Genomic DNA, 19,640 nt, shown 5'->3' on the forward strand with positions numbered 1-19,640 from the left:
TTTTGTTTTGTTTTGTTTAAACATCCCTTCAGGGCAACAGTTCTGGAAAAACACCACCATTCTGCCACCCTCCCATGCTCCTCCCAGGGTGATCAAAGCCAGGAGAGCAGAACACACAACTCCGACGGGACGTGAAATGCGGGTGATCACGCCGTGAACCCTTGTGTCTTCCTGACAGATCCGCTGCCCGTTCCACGCGTCAGGCTCTATACGTCTGCTGTCACCACGGGGTTTCACCACGGATTTTTATTTCCTTAGCACCTGAATGGCGGCTTTAGAAATCAAATTACAGTCAGAGTGCTACGGGCTGCAGCCCCCTGACTGGGCCACTAAATCAGACTAATTGAAACAACAAATACGCCCCAACAGCAGTTCCTTAGGAAAATGTCGCCCTTAAAACACACCGCTTTTTACTTCTAACAGAACTTGGCTGGGCTTATTGACTGCTCGGTATTTCTGCTGCTGCATTTGAAGTTTATTGATTCTAAGAAATATGAAATGAGTTTCAAAGGGATCAGAATGTGACACGGTGTCCAAGTGAGACACAGAGACATTCAGAGATACTAAACGGAGCTGGGGGAGCTGCAGGAAACTAAAGGTTGCCAGTTCATACCCATGGAGATCTGTGGGGTTTGAAAATCACTGGCCATTGAGCAGCCTGGCCCCAAAACAGGTGAAGCCAGTGAGCAGGTACCACCACACTGTAAATGCTGCCCAGGCTGTCGCTCCACCTACTCTCCCTCCACTAATACAAATTTTTTTGGGGGGAGGGAATGCTCTTAGAAGGACCAAAGGTTGAAATGGCATCTCCTCCTCCAGTGTAGTGGGAGCTACGTGCTGGATGGAGAAGAAAATACTCTTATGCTATACAGGCAGTGGACATTCCAGGTAAAAGCAAGATGCCTTCACTTTCCCAAAGGAATTCAGGAAAAAAGGATCACTACCGAGAACTGGAGAGATGTTTGGAACAAATTTACATTGCTAAAAATAGGGAATCAGTAGAGAAAGAGGCTAAGGCTATCAGAAGTCCCCTTCATTTCTGGGAGTACAGAAGTGTATGTATTCAACAAGAAATCCATTTCACAAGAAGACTCTCATTTCATGTTGAAAAACCTACTGTGAGGGCTGAGAAGAAATTGAGGTTTATGTCTACATCTTCTGGAATGAACATTTACATTCTATGAAGAAAAGAAATGGCATTTTTCGGATGTGAGCCCTCTGAGGCAGGTAACAAAAAAGATATATTTGGCAGAGGAAGAAAAGCTTTCTCACAAATCTCTGTTTTTTCCCAGCCCCAAATGGCTGCAATCTGCCTCTAAAACCCTCTTTCAGGCTGATGCTTGCTTCAGGATCTGATAGTTTTGTCTAAACCACCCTCTCAAACGGGGGCCCAGCTGTTCCCCCCCGAGCTCTATCCCGCTCACCGGGTATCAGGCAGCACTCGGCTGCTCCTGGGGCTGCTATTGCAGGGTCTGCCCTGGGACACGACTTCTCACGCTGCCAGGTCATTCTAGGAAGTCCTACTTTTGGAGAAGGCAGCGTAGGGGAAGACAAGGAATAGTGTTACTGACATACTCTTCACGTTTACTGCTGCTCCTGCTGCTAACGTGTGTTTTTACTAAAGAGCAGGGCTCATGTATTATGCTCCGCTTAGAAAGAAGGCTGTAAAAAAGCAGCAGTGAAATACATCAGGAAGCAAAACCTCACATAACACACCTATTCTCTTTTTCTCTCTCTCTTTTTTTTTTTTTTTTAAGTATTGCACCCGATTTCTGGCAAATGCAGCCGTCCATGGGGTAGGGTGCCCCCAGAAGACACACGCTGTGCACAGGCTCCTGCTGCAGGAAGCGAGAACTCGGCGCTGAGCAAATACCTCACTGGGAGCAGCTGCCAAACCAGGAGGATGAAGTTGGTCCCAGTCCTGGCTACAGCCAGACACACACCAAAGGTTTTACTCATTTCCAATCGACGCAGGGGAACGATGCCTACCATGCTAGAAGCGACCGATGTAAGAAATCTTGCACTTCACCTAGAAATGACAGATAGGATGTACACAAAGAAGGACCAGGCACAGAAAACTCTGTGATCCTCCAGCCTGAATAGCTTATTTGCAGTGTTGAAAGGCTAATTGAACTCAGATGAGAGATCAGATCCTGACTGGGTTTTGGAACAAAAACCACTCAAAAGCAGCTTTTTTTCCCTCACAATTAACACGGGCATCAATGAGCCCAGTGCTGGGTCTGTTGCACCTCAGCAGCTGATTTGGAGACCACCTTTCAGACCGCGGGGATGAGGCCAGGGAACCAACGTGTTACAACAGCACTGGGAAGTCACCGTGTCTGCACTAAAGCTGACGGAGAGAAGAGAGATCCAACAACCCAAAAGTCTACAACAGAAGGGAGTCGGGTAGAGATCTCTAGTGTTCAGAAACGGCCTGCAAAATACCCACGTGATGGAACAGAGCAGTGAGGAGAGCAACAGAGAGCAGTCCCAGCGTGGGGAACAGCCTGGGGACCTCCAGTGATGGCACCAAGACGGTACGAATGCCAACCCAGCCATCGGGGTGGACAAAACCCCGTTCATGGGCCCGGGTCAGGGGGGTGACAGTGTAGCTGAGGGTAAGCAAACCACAGCCTGAAAGATAAATGGGTATTAATTAATTATAAGTTGTGCAGCAACTTATGTAGTACTAGGAACTCAATTAGCGCCCCCAAAAAAGCGACAAGCAGACTCTTGAAATCGGGCAGTGAGTGAAACTGCTCCAAGTCAGCACTTACAGTGGGGAATCATCTCTCTGACTGAAGGGATCCGCTGTTAAATGTACAGGGGAACAACAGAGAGTAAAGGAGATGGTCTGAAAACTTAGCAGTGCACAGAGTTGTGCTGAAAAGCCTTGTTGGCAGCAGCAGACCTTCAGCAGGGTACCTGAACAAGGGAGCGAGGAGTTAAAAAGCAATCGGGAAGCCTGAACAGAGCACACCCATCGTAAAGCTCATCTCCTCTGTGGGATTTTTAGGTGGAGTATCGTGGGCACAGAGGAAGGGGTGAGAAGGCTCATGGCTCTGTGAAAGATAGGAGGAAATGCAGAACTGACAGCAAGTGGACACTCACGGGTCACCAGAGAGAGGGGAAAAATGCAACCCTTTGTGATCACAGCTAAGCACAAATAAATACGTAGGAAAAGAACGTTTTCTGTTTCCTGCAAGGAGTAAAGTTTGGGGGGGAAATGGCCTTGCCAAATATTTTTCTCTGCTGGAGGCATCAGCAGGGTTCTGACAGGCACGTTAGGAAAACAGACCATACGTTGTGCATATTCAACAGCCCCTATGGGAGACATAATTTTCTCAGGCTGCCGTTGGGGTTGTGTTTGGCACTTGAACTGTTCCACAGGCTTTGATAGCCCAGGATCTGTGTAGATGATGTTTTGTTCTGCAGGAAAAGAGGAGAAGCACATGACCAGAAGCTCTGATCAGCTTTTGAAAGACCCAGACCAGCAGAGCTCAACCAACAAAACTCCTTTGTAATGGAAATGCCATACCTAGGCATGAAATTAGAAAAGCAATGTGTACAAGCAGATTACAATAAGATTGAAGTCATCCCCGGTATTCCTGCCCCAGCAGAAAAGGATGCAAAGTTAAGATACCTTTGAGCAGTGAACTGTCTACCCAATTTAGCTGCCCGAGCAATCAATGACGGATCTTTATGTGCCAGGGCGTTCAGGAGACCTGACATACAGATCTTCTCAGGGAAACTGAAAGGAGCTAATGAATAGCCCCAGATAAAGGGAATTAAGTGCAAAACTGGACACAGATCTTTACAGACCGGTGCTGACAGAGCCGAACGCTCTCCTTGCACTCTCACTAGCGCTTATGGCCCGAGTGAGGCATAAAGATTAATGCTTATACAAAAAGCATGTGCTTCCTACTTTTTGTAGAGCGTTTGTAGGCTGCCTACTGACTGTGTCATCTGGTTTCAATTAGAGATAGTATTAGTCTTTACTTACAGTCCTAGCTGGGTGTCGTTTTGCTCCAGACAATTCAAGCTACTCTCCCCTGCCCCATTCCAGAGGAGACTGAAGTTGACACCTTTCTCTTCTTACCTCTGTGATTGCCAGGAAGTTAATTAATAATAAGTCAGGCTCTGTTTACACTCCAAATTGACCGGCTCTGTTCGTGTCAGCGGGGCTGCCCTGTTTGCAATGCAGTCTGAAACCCTCCGGTGCCCCAGAACTCCAGCGAGGCAATGACTGTTATTCTGAGTGAGCACACAAATCACTGGGCAGGCAGGAGATGCTGAAAAGCCATGCAAATTCTCTTTGTTCCCAGGAGGCTCAGCGTAAGTGGCCTCACAGGAGCTTAAGGAGGCGTTCCAAGGCTATCCTTGACCGTGGGATGCTTCCTGGGGCATCACAAATGCCAAGGAAACTTCTTTTTTTTTAACTGTTTTGCTGAGTACCACTGCTGTGGTGGCCAAAGGGGACACCAAAGGGTAGAGCCTGTGCCATGAAGGTCAGCACTTCAGCAAGCTGAATACACTAAGCAGCCCCACAGAGTCAAGGTGCACAGGCCAGGTCACTGTGTAGGTAAGGGGTCTTTGAAGATGTCTACGCCAAGACAACACCTAGAGGGGCAGCATCTTCCCGTTTGACGCCACTCACTTTCTTAATTAAGCCTCTGTAATCATAGAATCACAGAATTATCATCATACAGCAATAGGAAAAAGCTGGCTCCCTTTGGAGAAGTATCACTGTTGCATAGAAGTGGATAATGTCTATTTTCCACCAAGGCCTATCTAACAGCAGGAAGGGCCCCCGACCCTCACTCTGTCCCCACAAGAAGCTAAGGGCAACATCCTAGGGATCATTTGGCCTTCTCTAGGAAAGGTAAAAAGACATGAATTTACTTTGAGGACTGGACTGCACACGTAGTAGTGTTGCACAGGGGATCTACCACCACAGACAGGCAGGCCAGTGGAAGCAGCTCCTGCCCTCCTCCACCACATCAGTTCATTTTGACCCAAATATTCTAGGGTGACATCCCAGATGCAGTCTGGCCAGCAGGTCATCATCGGAAAAGGTGCCTCCCATGTGCCTTTGAGAAGGCACGGGAGGAAATTAAACACTGACAATGAAGAGTCTGCGGTGCACGGGCAGTTTCTGCAGCAAGGAAAGCTGAGAGCGGGTTTTTCTGGATTATAACTTTGGAATAAGGTGCCTAAACTCTGCGCAAATTTATCTTCAGATTTCTGCTTGGGTCTAGCCTTACATCTGCCTTCATTCCTGTGGAGAACAGCAATACTTCCATGGTGTTTCACAGTGACACCGTTAAACTCAGTAATCCCTCTTCAAGACCTAAGGGTGGAAGGTCCTGGACAAAAAAGCTTTTATTTTGTAACTAAAAGAGACATCGAACAACAGAGTTGGCCTGGCGGCACTGAGAGGATTCACAGAGTTGCAATATGCTTGAGAAAGGTAGCTTTGCAAGAGGATCTAGTTAGATTGGATCACTGGGCCAATGCCAATAGAATGAGTTTCAACAAGGGCAAGTGCAAGGTCCTGCACTTGGGCCACAACAACCCCCTGCAGCGCTACAGGCTGGGGGCAGAGTGGCTGGAGCTGCCTGGAGGAAAGAGACCTGGGGGTTCTAGTTGACAAAGGGCTGAATATGAGCCGGCCGTGTGCCCAGGGGGGCAAGAAAGCCAATGGCATCCTGGCTTGTATCAAAAATAGTGTGACCAGCAGAAGTAGGGAGGTGATTGTGCCCCTGTACTCAGCACTGGGGAGGCCACAGAAATTTCTCTTCAGATTTCTGCTTGGGTCTAGCCTTACATCTGCCTTTATTCCTGTGGAGAACAGCAATACTTCCATGGTGTTTCACAGTGACACCATTAAACTCAGTAATCCCTCTTCAAGACCTAAGGGTGGAAGGTCCTGGACAAAAAAGCTTTTATTTTGTAACTAAAAGAGACATCGAACAACAGAGTTGGCCTGGCGGCACTGAGAGGATTCACAGAGTTGCAATATGCTTGAGAAAGGTAGCTTTGCAAGAGGATCTAGTTAGATTGGATCACTGGGCCAATGCCAATAGAATGAGTTTCAACAAGGGCAAGTGCAAGGTCCTGCACTTGGGCCACAACAACCCCCTGCAGCGCTACAGGCTGGGGGCAGAGTGGCTGGAGCTGCCTGGAGGAAAGAGACCTGGGGGTTCTAGTTGACAAAGGGCTGAATATGAGCCGGCCGTGTGCCCAGGGGGGCAAGAAAGCCAATGGCATCCTGGCTTGTATCAAAAATAGTGTGACCAGCAGAAGTAGGGAGGTGATTGTGCCCCTGTACTCAGCACTGGGGAGGCCACACCTCGAGTGTTGTGTCCAGTTTTGGGCACCTCAATCCAAGAGAGATCTGGAGGTGCTGGAGCGAGTGCAGAGGAGGGCAACGGAGCTGGTGAGGGGGCTGGAAAACAAATCGTATGAGGAGCGGCTGAGGGAGTTGGGGCTGTTTAGTGTGAGGAAGAGGAGGCTGAGGGGAGACCTCATCACTCTCTACAACTACTTGAAAGGACACTGTAGAGAGGTTGGTGCTGGTCTCTTCTCACAGGTAATTAGTGACAGAACGAGAGGGAACGGCTTCAAGCTCCAACAGGGGAGGTTTAGATTGAACATTAGGAAGGAATTTTTCACCCAAAGAGTGGTCGGGCATTGGAACAGGCTGCCCAGGGAGGGGGTGGAGTCCCCATCCCTGGCTGTGTTTAAGGGCCGTTTAGATGCAGTGCTGAGGGACATGGTGTAGGGGAGGACTTTGTAGAGTAGGGGAGATGGTTGGACTCGATGATCCCAAGGGTCTCTTCCAACCTGAACGATTCTATGATTCTATGATTCTAAGGTAAATCTCAGGCTGAGGGGCTGCAGCTGATCTCAGGACCCTCACCCCAGTGGCCACGGCTGCCTTGGTGCTGCACAGCTCCACGCGGTGTTCCTCAAGTGAGGTCTCTTGGCTCTTGTTTCCCTGAGGTGCCTTTCCTCATGGAAGCTAAAGATCATTAAGATCCTCCAGAGGACAACCATGAGATCCAGCCAACATTCCTCCCTTCAATAAATAGTTTCTAGCATAGGCGGCTCTGTGAATTATTGCAGAGCACATAATAGTCCCTGTATTTGCCTACACAATCACTGCACTCCCCAGATCTAACTCATTACTGTGCTTAGCGAAGCGCTTTGAACTGCCTCAAGCATGAAAAGCCCCGTATAAGAACAAATTTTAGTCTCATAAAAAGGTATTAAGGCAAGTTAGAGGCACTATTGACGCACATGATATGTTATAATTGGCAAATGTTCACAAAGGCAAAATCCAGCTTTGTGCATCAGGCTGGAGGGTACCGGTGTGCGCCGCGCGTCTGTCTGGGGGCATCCTCTCCTCCGCCGGCAGCGCTCCCAGCTCCCGCAGCCAGACTGGCTGTTTGAGAGCTCCCACTTCCTAAACACAGCCCTTTTGTTCAGGACGAGCAGCAGGACTCTGCCTGACCTGGTTTGAAAGGGAGACAGGAACCCCACGGGCTCGTATCTGGCGTTATCCAGCCGCACCTCAGGCTTTCCTCGCCCCTCGTTCCCCCACAGTCATTTTGGTCGCCCCCGAGGACCCCAGGTGCATCCCTGCACCTCGCCTGGAGCATGTGCCACCCTTCCACGGCTTGGCTGTGACCTGCAGCACCCTCTGTTGTTCCCTCCCTGGAGTTCACCCAGCTCGCCCTCCCCACCAGGACTCTTCCTCTCCCATGTCATTGACTGCCTTCCGAAAAGCCATCAGGGCACCACCACCATCCCAGTCTGTCCTGCTCTGGACTCTCACTCCCTGCTCACTAGTCTTGCCAAATTTGTTTATTTCCAAAATATTACCTGTGACACGGAGGGACTCTGCAGGTATAGAATTGAGACAGCTGAAGTCCTCTTCCTAGGAATAGCTAGAACTCAAACAGCTTCTGGTAACCCACAAATCCTGGAAAACAAATAATATTTGGAAGTGTCAGGTCATTCATCCACAGGAAAGTCTTTATATCAGCACTGTGCTTACGGATGTTATCAGAGAAGCCAGGAATGTTCTTGGGGTTGGAGGGTAATAGGCAGAACATTTTTTGCAGTCCCACACAAAAATGTTGGGTTGTCCCAAGCCAATGTCATGTCCCAGAGGGACATCCGAGTCAGCACTTTCACTGCTGTAATTACCAGCAACCAACATAAATACATTAAATATTAATGGGAATATTGAGAAATAACAAAAACTAATAGAGAAACCACAATGGTATGTGCTCGCAGGCATGTGTGTGTCCATGTGTGGGCAGTCTGTCCTCTGGGCTTCTGTGACCATCCAAGGTCCTGGCTCGCGAGCTATGTTCAGTCCCTGAAACTTTCCACTGTCTTGAATTCCTCTGCACAAAAGAAGCCTCATGGCCCATTTTAAAGCTCTAACAGTTCCATTTTGGCTAGAAAGCACACTGCTTTCCAGGAGCTTTGAGCTCAGTTTCTCTTCTGGACTAAAAGGTATTTGGAAAGCTGCGGAGATTGTGTGTTCTTTCTGGGAGAGAAAACTGCGTCCCCCCTGTACCCATAAACCTTCCTTCAAGACTTGTGCTCCATCGTGCAGCCTTGAGTCTTAAAGACAAGAGCAGCTGATGGAAGGAGTGAGCAGAAACCTCCAAAAACCTGAAGTTCTCAAGGCTTCCTATGCTATGGGGCTGAGGAAGGGGGAAGGCACGTGCATTGGCACCTTCTCCAAAGGCTGCACCCCGAGATTCCCAGTCCCTTCTTATTCCAGCTCTCAGGAACTCGGTGCAGTCAGAGCCTCAGGACTTAACTCACAATGAACCTGCACATAAATGATCCACATGTAAGGAGAGGTCACCAGGACCTGGAAGAGCCCGACCAGGAGATGCAACACTGGGCCACGTCGAGGGTGAACGTTTCTAGAGAGCAGATCTAGCACGTGCAGCATCTCTGTGGTCGAGCACACGGGGAATGTTGCTCGAGAGCTTTCACTTCAAGTGTGTGCTGAAAGGTTTTTTATATTTCTCAGTCTGGTCAAATTCTCTTGGCTGCCCTCCACTCTGCTCACAAAGTGCTGCTGGAAAAGGAGGAAACTCTTATTTGCATGCACAAAGATTGGGAGTTTTCTTCCTCCACACAATGATGAATTGTTCAATGGAAGTTTAATCCAACAGGTCCGGTGTGGCCTGGTCACCACCACTTTAGCTGAGCGTGAATCCAGTGGAGTAAGCAGGAAGAGACCCAGACTGGTGATGTGCTCCCAGAGCTTCAGTTCTAGATCTTTCCCCATGGGAGAAATGGAGATCCAACGCTGTTCCACCAAAGCTGCTCATCCAATTACTGTAGCACTTTGAAAACGCGATATGGATCAGTCTTAACACCTCGAGCTTCTCCCAGAACAGAACGTGAGTCTGCAGACACTGCACTTTTGGGAAGCATCAAGAATCACACAGAGTAACTTTGTGGCTTTTCTTAGTTGGTTCTGACTTGCTTTTGACTACTTGCCTGCTCACTATTAACACCCCATGGTGCAGTTGTGTTTGACATCCCTATAACAAACCCTGATTTATACGGCCTCACACAGTTCCTCCTCCTTTGTGTGGCCTTGAGAACAGCAGAACAGGCGTAATAAAATGGAACCCATTTAAATCAGTCACCACCAAAGGAGCAGACATCTTCAAAGAGCGTTATCCTTCTGAATCAAACTTCACCCTTTCTGAATAATCATGTTTTTTTAATGAAATGTAGCTTTTGGGGTTTGGCAGAAGCGGACAAATACTTACTCCAGTGACTAGACTTAAAAGAAAAAGGTGAACGTATTCCTGAGATTCACAGAGCTACAGAATAAAAGAGATAAAAGATGCAGAGAAAAATCAAATGTGCGACATTCATCCCTCGATCATTCAATTACAAGTATCTGAGCACCTGTCCAGTGAAAGGAACCCAAGCTCCCTATTTTATGGCACGTCTCTGAACACCTCTGATGCTTTTCCACGTGGCGATGCAGCAGATGAGCCCAGCTCCATTCTACACCCACTGCCCACAGAAAATCTGCAAACCACCCTTCCTGGTGCTCACTAATTTAGGATCCGTGTCATGATATGCTCTGCCTCCAAAGCGTGTCCACCACGTAACCTGCTGCTCTAGGAACGTGGTTGTCCTTTGGTACGACGTGAAGGCTGCGATCATGGGCTGCACGTGCCAAACAGGCAGGGCTGGGTGGGGAAAGAGAAGGGAGGCTGCAGTTCAGAAACAGTAGTACCTATTTTTGTCTCCTGAAGCCAAGCTTTGCTGATCCAGCTCTGTTGGGATGATCCAACACGTATCACTCGAGATGTTACCAATCCCAGGCAGTCACAACGGTTTGGGGCGCTGGGCTCCAGCATCCTGGGAGAGGGAAGATAAGCAGCAATTTTTCTGAAGCCTGTGGCAGGAACAAACTGTGTCACGGTAACTGTTATTTTATGATTAATATTCAGATGAGGTTATTTCTCAGTCTGAACATATCACCACAACACAGGAGATACGTACCTGGCCCGTCCCATTCTGACAGCCCTCCACCAGAACGCAGCAGGATGTCCCCCCCGGCTCCAAAACATCCTACATGGAAACCTCTGGTGAAGCCTGTTGTAGGACCAAATGCCCTCTTGCCCACTGCTGCCTGGGACACACAGAATATAGTCTAAGTGGAGGGAATTTACATCCCAACTCTGTTTTCTGTAACTACTGGGGGTTGTGCAGTATTTTCACAGCACCCCAAGAGCTATAGTCCCTACTTCCCCCAGAGATCTGGCCCACAAGCAGCTTGGCACACATCTGCTTTGCAGGAAGAGCTCTCTGCTCGCTTGTAACCTGCAGGCAGTGTCACAGAGGGTTAGCTCAGCCCTCCCTCGACAGCCCCCACTGACAGCTTACTCACCTACCAGCATCTTCAGACAGCACAAGCCAAAGTCTCTGCACGCATCGCCTGCTGTAGGAACCCTCAGGAGGTGGCACCATCCTCTTTGTGGCTTTGCAGGGCAGCCCTGGGAAGGAGACAGTCCAAATCCTCTCTTGAAACTCAACCCTCAACATGGGCACCTCTCTTCATGGCTGAAGGTGCTCCTCCACAGCCACACCACCTTCTCCCTCCTGCCACCAGCAGCCCGTTCCTCCCCTGGCACCATGCCCTCAGCCCTGCTCGTACGACTGTTGGCAGAGCGGTGAGACAAATCCAGCCAGGAAACTTGGGCACATGGCCCCACAGCTATCTGCGGGGATGGGGAAGACAAGGCTGGGGTGAGGAAGAGCAGCTCACCTTGGCACTGCTGCCAGGAGAAGCTGCTGCACAACACGGCCCAGCTTGGCCACCTCTGATGCCGGAGCCACACCAGCACCCTTCGGGAAAGCAGGGAACCAAAGCACAGCCTCGTAGCTCTTCAACCCACCAACCTGCAGGAATAGTAGGAAAAATATTAGGAAAAACCAGGGAGGTGGTTGAGGCCCCATCCCTGGAGGTGTTCAAAAGACAGGTTGATGTAGTGCTGGGAGGTATGGTTTAGTGATGGTGATGCTTCTTGTTTGTTGTGCGGGTGTCTATTTTTGTCAGTTAGGTTGACAGTTGGACAAGATGATCTTTAAGGTCCCTTCCAATCTAGAAGATTCTGTGATTCTGTAATATCTTCTCCTTCTTCAGCTGCTCTTCTGCATTAGGTTATCCTGCAGTAGACTGTGCTGTTGAGTAATTAGAAACATATACATGACAGTTTTGCAAAAGGCTGGAGCATTTATCTTTAGAAATGTAGCAGTGAAGGAAAATGACACCATTTAGACACTGTAGAAAGAAAGGGTTCACTATATTTAAAAAAAAAGTTGCATTTTCGATCAAGGAACAAACCAGTACAAATAAACGCAACCCCATTTTGCAGCCATTTGACTCTTTTGATCTTTTTCTCCCCCGACCATCCAAAGAACATGAACGCCTGACTCCTTTAAGTGGGATCTATCGCTGAGAGGGAATTTGCGGCCGCCTGTCGATGTGTAAGGACGGAGAGAGTCCAAACCCGAGTCCAAACCCAAGTTAATGGTGCCCGATGTTGGCCGGGGGCTGGCAGAGCTCCCCTCCTCCCAGGACCAGCCCCATCCTCGGTCACTGCCAGCCCCACAGCCTGCCAGCGCGGCGGCTCCCTTCTTCTAAACAAAGGTTGGCTGAAGGAGCACGGCATCGTTTTATTTCATCACGGTGGAGTTTTGGTATCCACAGGAAAAAAAAATAATAAAATGCTGGAACCAGAGTGTATTTTCATGATCGGTGACTACAGAGTGGTATAAAATGTCTGCACTGCTTCTTTCCATTCCAGCCTGCGCCTTTGAAGTCATGGTAACAGCTTTTGGATTCGAATCCTCTGATGAGACTCCTTGATTTATTAGGTAAAACATCTGGAAAAAATGAAGACTTGTGGCAGTGTAAATCCTCCAGGAGGAGCGGAGAGAGGTTTCATCTGAACAGGACTCCTGTCAAAAAAAGCAAGGAAACCTGAGCCCCGGCGACTGGCTTTCGGGTTGCTGGGAGGCTGAAACGCTGCGGCTCGGAACGGGCCTCTTCGGGTTTCACCCACTGGCCCAGAGAGGGGCAGGCAGAGCTGGTGGAGGCTGTGAGGGATGAGGGACGTACAGCAGCCAACAGCCCTCGGAGCCGGGCCCGCGCCGCCGCGCGCTCCATGATTGTCGTACGCTCCAGCCTCGGTAGCAATTCTGCCCTTGACATTAATAAGGCAGCTCCTGTTATAAATCACGGCGCGCCAGGGGAGCGGTGGGAAATGTAAAATACCTGCCTCTCTCCCACAAAGAAAAAGGCAAGACAGGGAAATACAGATGGGCCAGAAATACATAGTTCAGGTCACCTGCACCGCTGCGCCGCAACGAAGAGGGGTGTCGGGGTGACTCTTCTGGTCCCCAAATACAACAGTCTGTGTGAGTAAATGAACGTTGGCTTCGGCAGGAGGAGAGAATTACCAGCCTTGGATGGTGCTGATTTGAAAGGAGTAAAAGCTGCACAGGTAACAAACAAGGGAACAAGCACTTTATGAAGCATATTTTTCTTTCCTTTGGAATCAGCCCTGAAGTGAGGTGAAAATAAAGAGGGAGGGAAGGGAGCAGCAGGAGCAGCTTGCTGTGCTTTGGAGTTACTGCTAATGGCTGCTCCTACGGAACGTGTGTGCGGGGGCACACGTGTGTGAGCGTGTACGTGTGCATCTGTGCCTATCTCTGTAAGAGATTGGTTAGATGAGGGCAAAGCCAGAAATCACAGAGGGACTTGACTCAGAATTATTTACTCTCTCTGCCTCCTCCATGCACCAACCCATGTTCCAAATTTCAGAGCTCATGCTTTTTTCCCCAGAGAGCCATCTTTTGACAGTTATTTTCCCATCTAAATCCCCCTTCCAGCAATTTGAATAGCACAGTTCAAACACTAGCCCAGAGTGCCAATGTTCTTTTTGGAGGGGGGGGTAGGACCAGCAGAGGAGGGGGAGTTTGGGGAGTATTTTTTTAATCAGATAAATTATTGCTGGGAAACCAGCCACTTCTCTCCATTCAATTTATACTCTATGGGGAATCCATCTAATACCCCTTCTCTTAGTGTGAAGCAGGACTGGCGAGATGCTGTATCAAACCAGGGAGGAAGGCAAAAGATGGGATGGAGTGCAGGGAATGAGCAAACAAGGGGAGGAAGGGGCTACGCAGGAGCCGGCGGAGAAGAAGAAACGCCAGAGACACCCGTAGGCACCTCTTCAGACAAGGGAGGGAAGGAGAAAATGGCAAATTGGAGCAGGCTGAAGGCTGTGTGGGGCGGGCTGGGGGTGGGATGGGATGGCTCTGAGCTGTGGGGCTGAGGGAAGGAGCTTTTTACCTGTGGGGAGGTGGGGCAGCTCGGCGGGAATGCAGCTTCCCATCAGGCACCGCTTGAGTTTGCAAAACAAGTTTAGTGATTCCCCACCGCTTCCCAGTGGAACTGGGAACGTGCCAGTTCACCTCACCATTGTAACTGGAACTGGTTAATGCTTTGCTGGCTGGCTGAGAGGAGCGGAGGACTGGGAAGGGAGACAGCTTCCAGCACATGGGGTTTCAGAGCGTGTCTGGGAAGCGTGCCCTGCTGCCTGGGCACACCTTCTGCCCTCAGCTGTACCACCAGGACACCTGAGGCCCAGCCCAGACAGGGCTCCCCTGTGCCGAGGTGCCAGACCTACACCCAGCCAGAGTCGGGCCGCGTCCCAAGGAGCTCCCAGTCTAACCAGAGAGGCAATTAGAGGTGGGGAGTGGAAACAGGTGCACAGAGAAGGGAAATGATTTTCCCCGAGTGAGTCAGTGTCCAAACCAAAGCCAGAACCCGCTGCCCCAGTCCAGGCCACAGCACTTGCTTCTCCTCCACGTGCTAACACCAATTGAGGCTTCCCACTCCAGCACGTCTCAGCCACCATAAAGGCATGTTGAGTTTTTAAAGAATCACAGGGTAATGGCACCTGAACGGGTGTCACAGCGCACGTTCCGGGCCTTTTATTCTTCTTTGTGATGAAGAATGAAAAGAATGAAAAGCTTCAGAGGGAGAGTTGGCAGTAAGCTCAGGAGAGAAGGAGACTTCCAAGGAAGATTTCCCAGATCCTGGGAGTGACTACACTACACAGAACGGTGGAAAATAAAGGAAATGGCTCAGCAGGAGGCAAAGGGGAACAAGTGGAAGAGTAACTCTGCTCTGGAAAACTGCAAGGAGACTATGACACACAAAGAGAAATAAGGCAAAAAACAAATTCAGATGTGTATAGTCTGCAGTTCAGGTACCTTCCTTCTGACAGCCCAACTGTCAGAGAGCTGCTGAGCACCCATTCTCAGGGAGTCGGGCCTTACGCAGAGTCCAGTTGTTTTTGGCCCAAAACAAACAAAAGAGTTTCTTTTAATTCAGAGCTCATTTCCATCTGCCATAACAGGCTACGGGCATTCGCCAGCCCCCCTGATTTTCTGTCTGAAGATCTCAGCTGTCTGAAGGTGTCGTTCCTGATACTACAGCTTCCTTTCCCAGGCAAAATTAACGCTTAAAGCAACACTAAACACATAATTAAAATCCCCTCCAGCCCACCTACCAAAGAAACTTATTTTCAGACTTCAATTAACCTCCGAGGTTATTACTTGGAATTACAGATCTCCCTGGAAATGCCAGAACTACCTGTGCCAAGATGAAGTGAGCCCACTTGTTCTGCAAGTGTCAGGTTGTGGGGATGGTCTGACCCTGCAGTGGATCCTGTCCAGCCGAGCCATTCTCCAGGAAAAAAAAATAGTAACTTTTTGGCAGTTTTCCCCCTTTCTAAGAAATAGAGAAGGTGTTATCTTTTTTTCCCCCTAATTTCTTTCTCATATTTTGAGTCCCCAGACATATGTACTTTATTAAAACACTGCCCATTTCAGAAGCTTTACCCAGGACTGGGTAAAGCTCTGGTGGTAGGTATACTCAAGCTGCTTTGTGCATTTAGTTGTCCCTAAATGTCTTTTTGGGAATCTGTTCCAGATTCTGATCATTTTCCATTAAGACTCCAGGACTCAGTAAGCTCTCCCCTCCCAGTCCCCAAGCAAAATAGAAACTGAAACTTGTCAACCCTAGATCAAGCACAAACCTCTCTAAAGTCCCAACCTGGAACCGTCTTTCATAGGTCTCTTTTTTTCCATGACTCTTGTGCTCCATGGGATCTGCAGGAGTCTCCCTGTCCGTGGAAAGAAAACACATGACATGCATCAGGACCTCTTCTTGACAAGAACAAAGTGGAGGGGCTGCTCTTTGCCAGCAGGTACACATTAAATTGCTGTTTAAGCCTCTCCAACATTTCTGGGGAGTCACCGGGCTGTGGGAGTTTTGGGCTGCTCCGTCCTTCCACACTGGTTATCATCTTTCATTCCTTTTACACCCGATACCATGTGGTTTATAGAAATCTCTCTGGGCTCAATAAACTATGGCAGTGAGCCCTCCTTATTCTGTTTTCTTTCTTTTCCTGCCCCTCTTCATTCATTTCCTGGCTCTAAAGCTAAGCAACCAAATCCCCTGGGCTCGCTGCCGAGCAAAGGACAGCTAGAAATGGCAGGTAAAAGGCTCCTGCCCAAGGATGAAGGAAAAGTGAAGAGGATTTCCCACCCCTCTTCCTGGGAATGACACCCACCTGCTTCCGCTCGCTTCACTCTTTGGTTCTGCTACACAGAGGGTAAGGAAAGGACCAGAAAAAACAGAATTTATACAGCCAGGGATCTGTGTCCCTTCAAGAAACAGTTCCCATTCTGCTTCTTGGGGGCAGCTAGATGGGCTCAGAGGTTTGTCAGCACCCGGCCCCGAGGCCCTGACAGTTTTTGTCAGCATCAGGCTTTTCTTCCCATCCCCTTGTGACCGTCCCCCTGGTGCACCTGCGGGAGCAGAGGCAGCAGGACACACAGCCCAGCTCCCCACGCCGCGCACGAGGCCCCTGTGCCCTGTTTCTCCTCACTGTCACTCCCCTAATGGAACACGTGCAGCAACAGGCTGATCCCCGAGAAGCAGAAGTGCCCGAGCTGGGTTATTAGGGAATTAGATCCCATAGATCATCTTCCCCTCCCCTGCCCTTCCTCGCAGCATTCCTGCTCGCTTCTACGTCCCGTGTGTGCTTGGCAGCTGGCTCCTGCTGCTTCTCCAAAGGGACACGTGGAGGAGATTCTTTCCAGCAGTGGGGACTCGACTTGGAGGTTTTTTCCCCCCGCTCTGTCCAGCTGCAAACCTTCAGGTAACTTGTGGGAATCCTGCTGTCAATTAAACTGCTCACAGCTCTGATTGACTGACAGTTTCAGGAGTAATTCCAGGGGAGGGAAGAATGACAGAAAAACAGGATACCTCTTTAGAAACCAAGACTAGGATGCTAGTGCAAAAGGGCTGCTGGAAATCTTGTTTTCATCACCCACAAACTCCCTGATGCTGGAAAACGTACCCCACTTTCTCCATGTGCTACAAGTTCTAACATGAACAGCTTCTGCCGGGAATAGCTGACTTTGCCGGAATCCGATAGTTGCTGTTCCTACGCTGTCCTCCCCTCCCCAGATTATCACATTTCAGCCCAGAAAATGAAAATGGCTCAGTGTTTACTAACCATTCTGCTCCTTTCCACTCCGCAAGGACCTCTGTGGGAGAGCCAGATCTCTGCTGTTTACAAGACCATCTGCTGCTGTTGCTTTTCTTCACCTGAAGTTAGAACGCGCTGTTCAGGATATCGCTCGCGGTTGTGTTGGGAACTGCAAAGAGCAGATGAGGATTTCAGGTGGTAAGCGAACAGCGTGAAGAGAAGAATACAAATCTGTTCTCATCTAAATAGCCCTAAAAATAATGTAAAAAAAAAGAACAAGATGAAAGAGGAAATTCCAACAAGCCAATGATGGTTTGAGCAACACAATCATTCCAAGGAGAGTTTTTCCCACCTTTTAATGAGAATTTGAACATTTAGAAGCAGAAGGGGAAAAGCACAAGCGCTCCAATGATTGCTTCCCTGAAATTGCACTGATCCCTCTGCTCTCTGGCATTTTAAAGTCTCTACAGGTAGAGCTACAAGACTCTACTTTGCCCAAACCTGTACTGCTGCCGTGAGCTGTTTAGTTGAGAGTTCTCCATGTAGTTTAACTAAAGGCCACATGTTTCCAGGAGGAAGGGGGGACCCTTGGGAGTCAGAAAGAGATCAGAAATGCCTGTCTGCCCCTAATGCCTTCGCTGGGGTGCCCAGAGATGAACCCCAAAGCCAGAGCTGCTGTCCTTAGGGCCTGAGCCTGCCAGCCTGGCTGCGGGAGGGACCAGAGGGGGCTCTCCAGAGCCTGATGCGTTTAAAGACTCTCTGCTCATCAGCTGAGCACGCTGTGCGACGTGCCTGGGCAGGCTCTGCAGACATCCACCAGCTCTGCAAGAGGCAGAGAGGCTGAGGAGCACGCTGTGCTCGCAGACGTGGGGGTGGATGGAGCGAATACCTGCGGGACGCGTGTCTTCCCTCGTGTCACAGCCGCCGTGTGCGTCTCAGCTGCTGGGCAGGGGCTGCCCTGCCATGTCCAGGGGTGCCTCGGGACCGGGGGGCTGTGGCAAACACTCTGCTCCCAGCTGCAGGCTTCCAGTCCGCAGCGTTGGGACCTGGCTTGGAAGAGAAAATAGAAATTGTTGCTGTTCCTGGCCCTTCTGAGCATTAGCAAAAATTAGAACCGCCCAAAGAGAGGAGCTGAACTGGCCCTGACCAGGAAAAAACGGTGACTGAAGAATCTTTGCTCCAGCCCTTGCTGCATTTTACACCTCAAGTTGCTAATTCAGGCCAGAACTGGCTAAAGGGGTGGTCTCTGCACTGTGACGTTGGCTTTTGGAGCCGTCCACAGAGACTCTTGCCGTTCTGCGTGGCCTTTTACAGAACAAACATCCACTGGAAGTTCACATTTATGCACAAAGACAAAGAAGGAGCAGTAAGTACTGGCAGGTGGAGAGGACACAAGGTCTCAGGGAGGAATAGCCCACGACAGGTTCCTTCTAACTGTCCCTCTGTACCGTGGGATCACAGTTTATTTGCTGCACCAGCTCAGGGCCAGAAATTTCACCAGTTTGGAGAGGAACACAGTGTCCCAGTTGGCAGCTTCCCAGCTCTGCCCTACCAGCTCAGCACAACTCGCACAGATCACGTCCCAAGTCTTGAGGCTGTTGAGAAAGGAGGCTCCAAAGCTCCCAGGAAGGGAGGAGCTTGCCCAGGCAGCCGCTCTGCTGGGACGGGCAACCTGCGGAGAACATTTCCTTGCCAACGCAACCCCAACATCCCTTCCCCAAACTTCTTTTTGAGGTTAACAGTAACTGAGCCCAGCGCAGAGGGAGACCTGAAGACATCAGACCTGCTTCAATGGCACCAAATCAAATGCTGGTCCAGCTTCCCATGGCTGACACCCTGCACCTCTGAGATCTGCAAGGGCTTCGTTCCCAAGCTCCAGCAGAGCTCAGCTCTTTGGTGGGCACTAAAGCAAACCCCTTGACTCACAAAGGCACTCACACTGGTGCTAGCAAGGTGCTGGGATGTTCTGAAACCCTCGTCTTTAGTGGGTGAGGGGAGAAAGACTGAAATTAGACTTTGCAAAAGTTCCTGTCTCGTTCACTCCAAAGGAATCTTCTCTTTCAGCCTAAGTGTTCCTTGGAATAGCCACGGATAACACCCAGGCAGAAAACGGTGCCTTTAGCAGCGCTGCAGCTCTCGGGGCCTGGATCAGGACCTCTGGAGCACACATGCTCTTCATTAATGCTAATCCAGGAGCAGAAATGATCCCAGAGCAAAACCTCCGAGAGGATTATAGTCCACAGACACTGCCTCAGCGAGCTGTGAGGATGCAGGGAGGGATCCAACCTGAACTTCCTCCAGAACACGCAGTGGGATCTGGTTGCTCTGGTTTGGACCCAGCTCTGGCAAGACGGGGAGCGGTTCCGTGGGGCACCGAGAGAGAGGAGCAGAGGGAAAGGAAAACAGTCCACTCCCTCTTCTCCCCCCCTCCAAAAAAAAAAGCAGCGTTTCACTTCTGGGGCTGTGAGTGCTGCACAATAAACTTCTCTCCCTCCCCTCACTCTG

The 19,640-nt window shown here is 49.8% G+C and overlaps 2 long non-coding RNA genes across 6 annotated transcripts in view; both read right to left on the minus strand.

Annotated features, from left to right (window-relative positions):
* Window positions 1–10,402, minus strand: part of LOC106894867 — a 17,834-nt gene extending 7,432 nt beyond the window's left edge. For all 3 annotated transcript variants that reach the window (XR_001413329.1, XR_001413330.1, XR_001413328.1), the window contains exons 1-2: window positions 10,295–10,402; window positions 7,888–7,987 (exon numbers count right to left, since the gene is read on the minus strand). This is a non-coding gene — a long non-coding RNA (uncharacterized LOC106894867). The remainder of the gene's footprint in view (window positions 1–7,887; window positions 7,988–10,294) is intronic.
* A 568-nt stretch (window positions 10,403–10,970) lies between these two features.
* LOC106894854 lies at window positions 10,971–19,617 on the minus strand. 3 transcript variants are annotated; one of them, XR_001413323.1, is made up of 5 exons: window positions 18,025–19,617; window positions 17,163–17,304; window positions 15,675–15,761; window positions 11,330–11,463; window positions 10,971–11,057 (listed from the first exon to the last, which is right to left on the minus strand). It is a non-coding gene; the product is annotated as an uncharacterized LOC106894854 (long non-coding RNA). The 3 variants fall into 3 exon arrangements; XR_001413324.1 differs by lacking the exons at window positions 10,971–11,057; window positions 11,330–11,463 and adding an exon at window positions 11,738–12,525 and having other exon boundaries at window positions 12,915–15,761; XR_001413322.1 differs by lacking the exons at window positions 10,971–11,057; window positions 11,330–11,463 and having other exon boundaries at window positions 11,738–15,761.
* Window positions 19,618–19,640: the final 23 nt, after the last annotated feature.

The sequence above is a fragment of the Calidris pugnax genome, unplaced genomic scaffold (assembly GCF_001431845.1).
Source record: "Calidris pugnax isolate Ruff unplaced genomic scaffold, ASM143184v1 scaffold237, whole genome shotgun sequence".
NCBI lineage: Eukaryota > Metazoa > Chordata > Aves > Charadriiformes > Scolopacidae > Calidris > Calidris pugnax.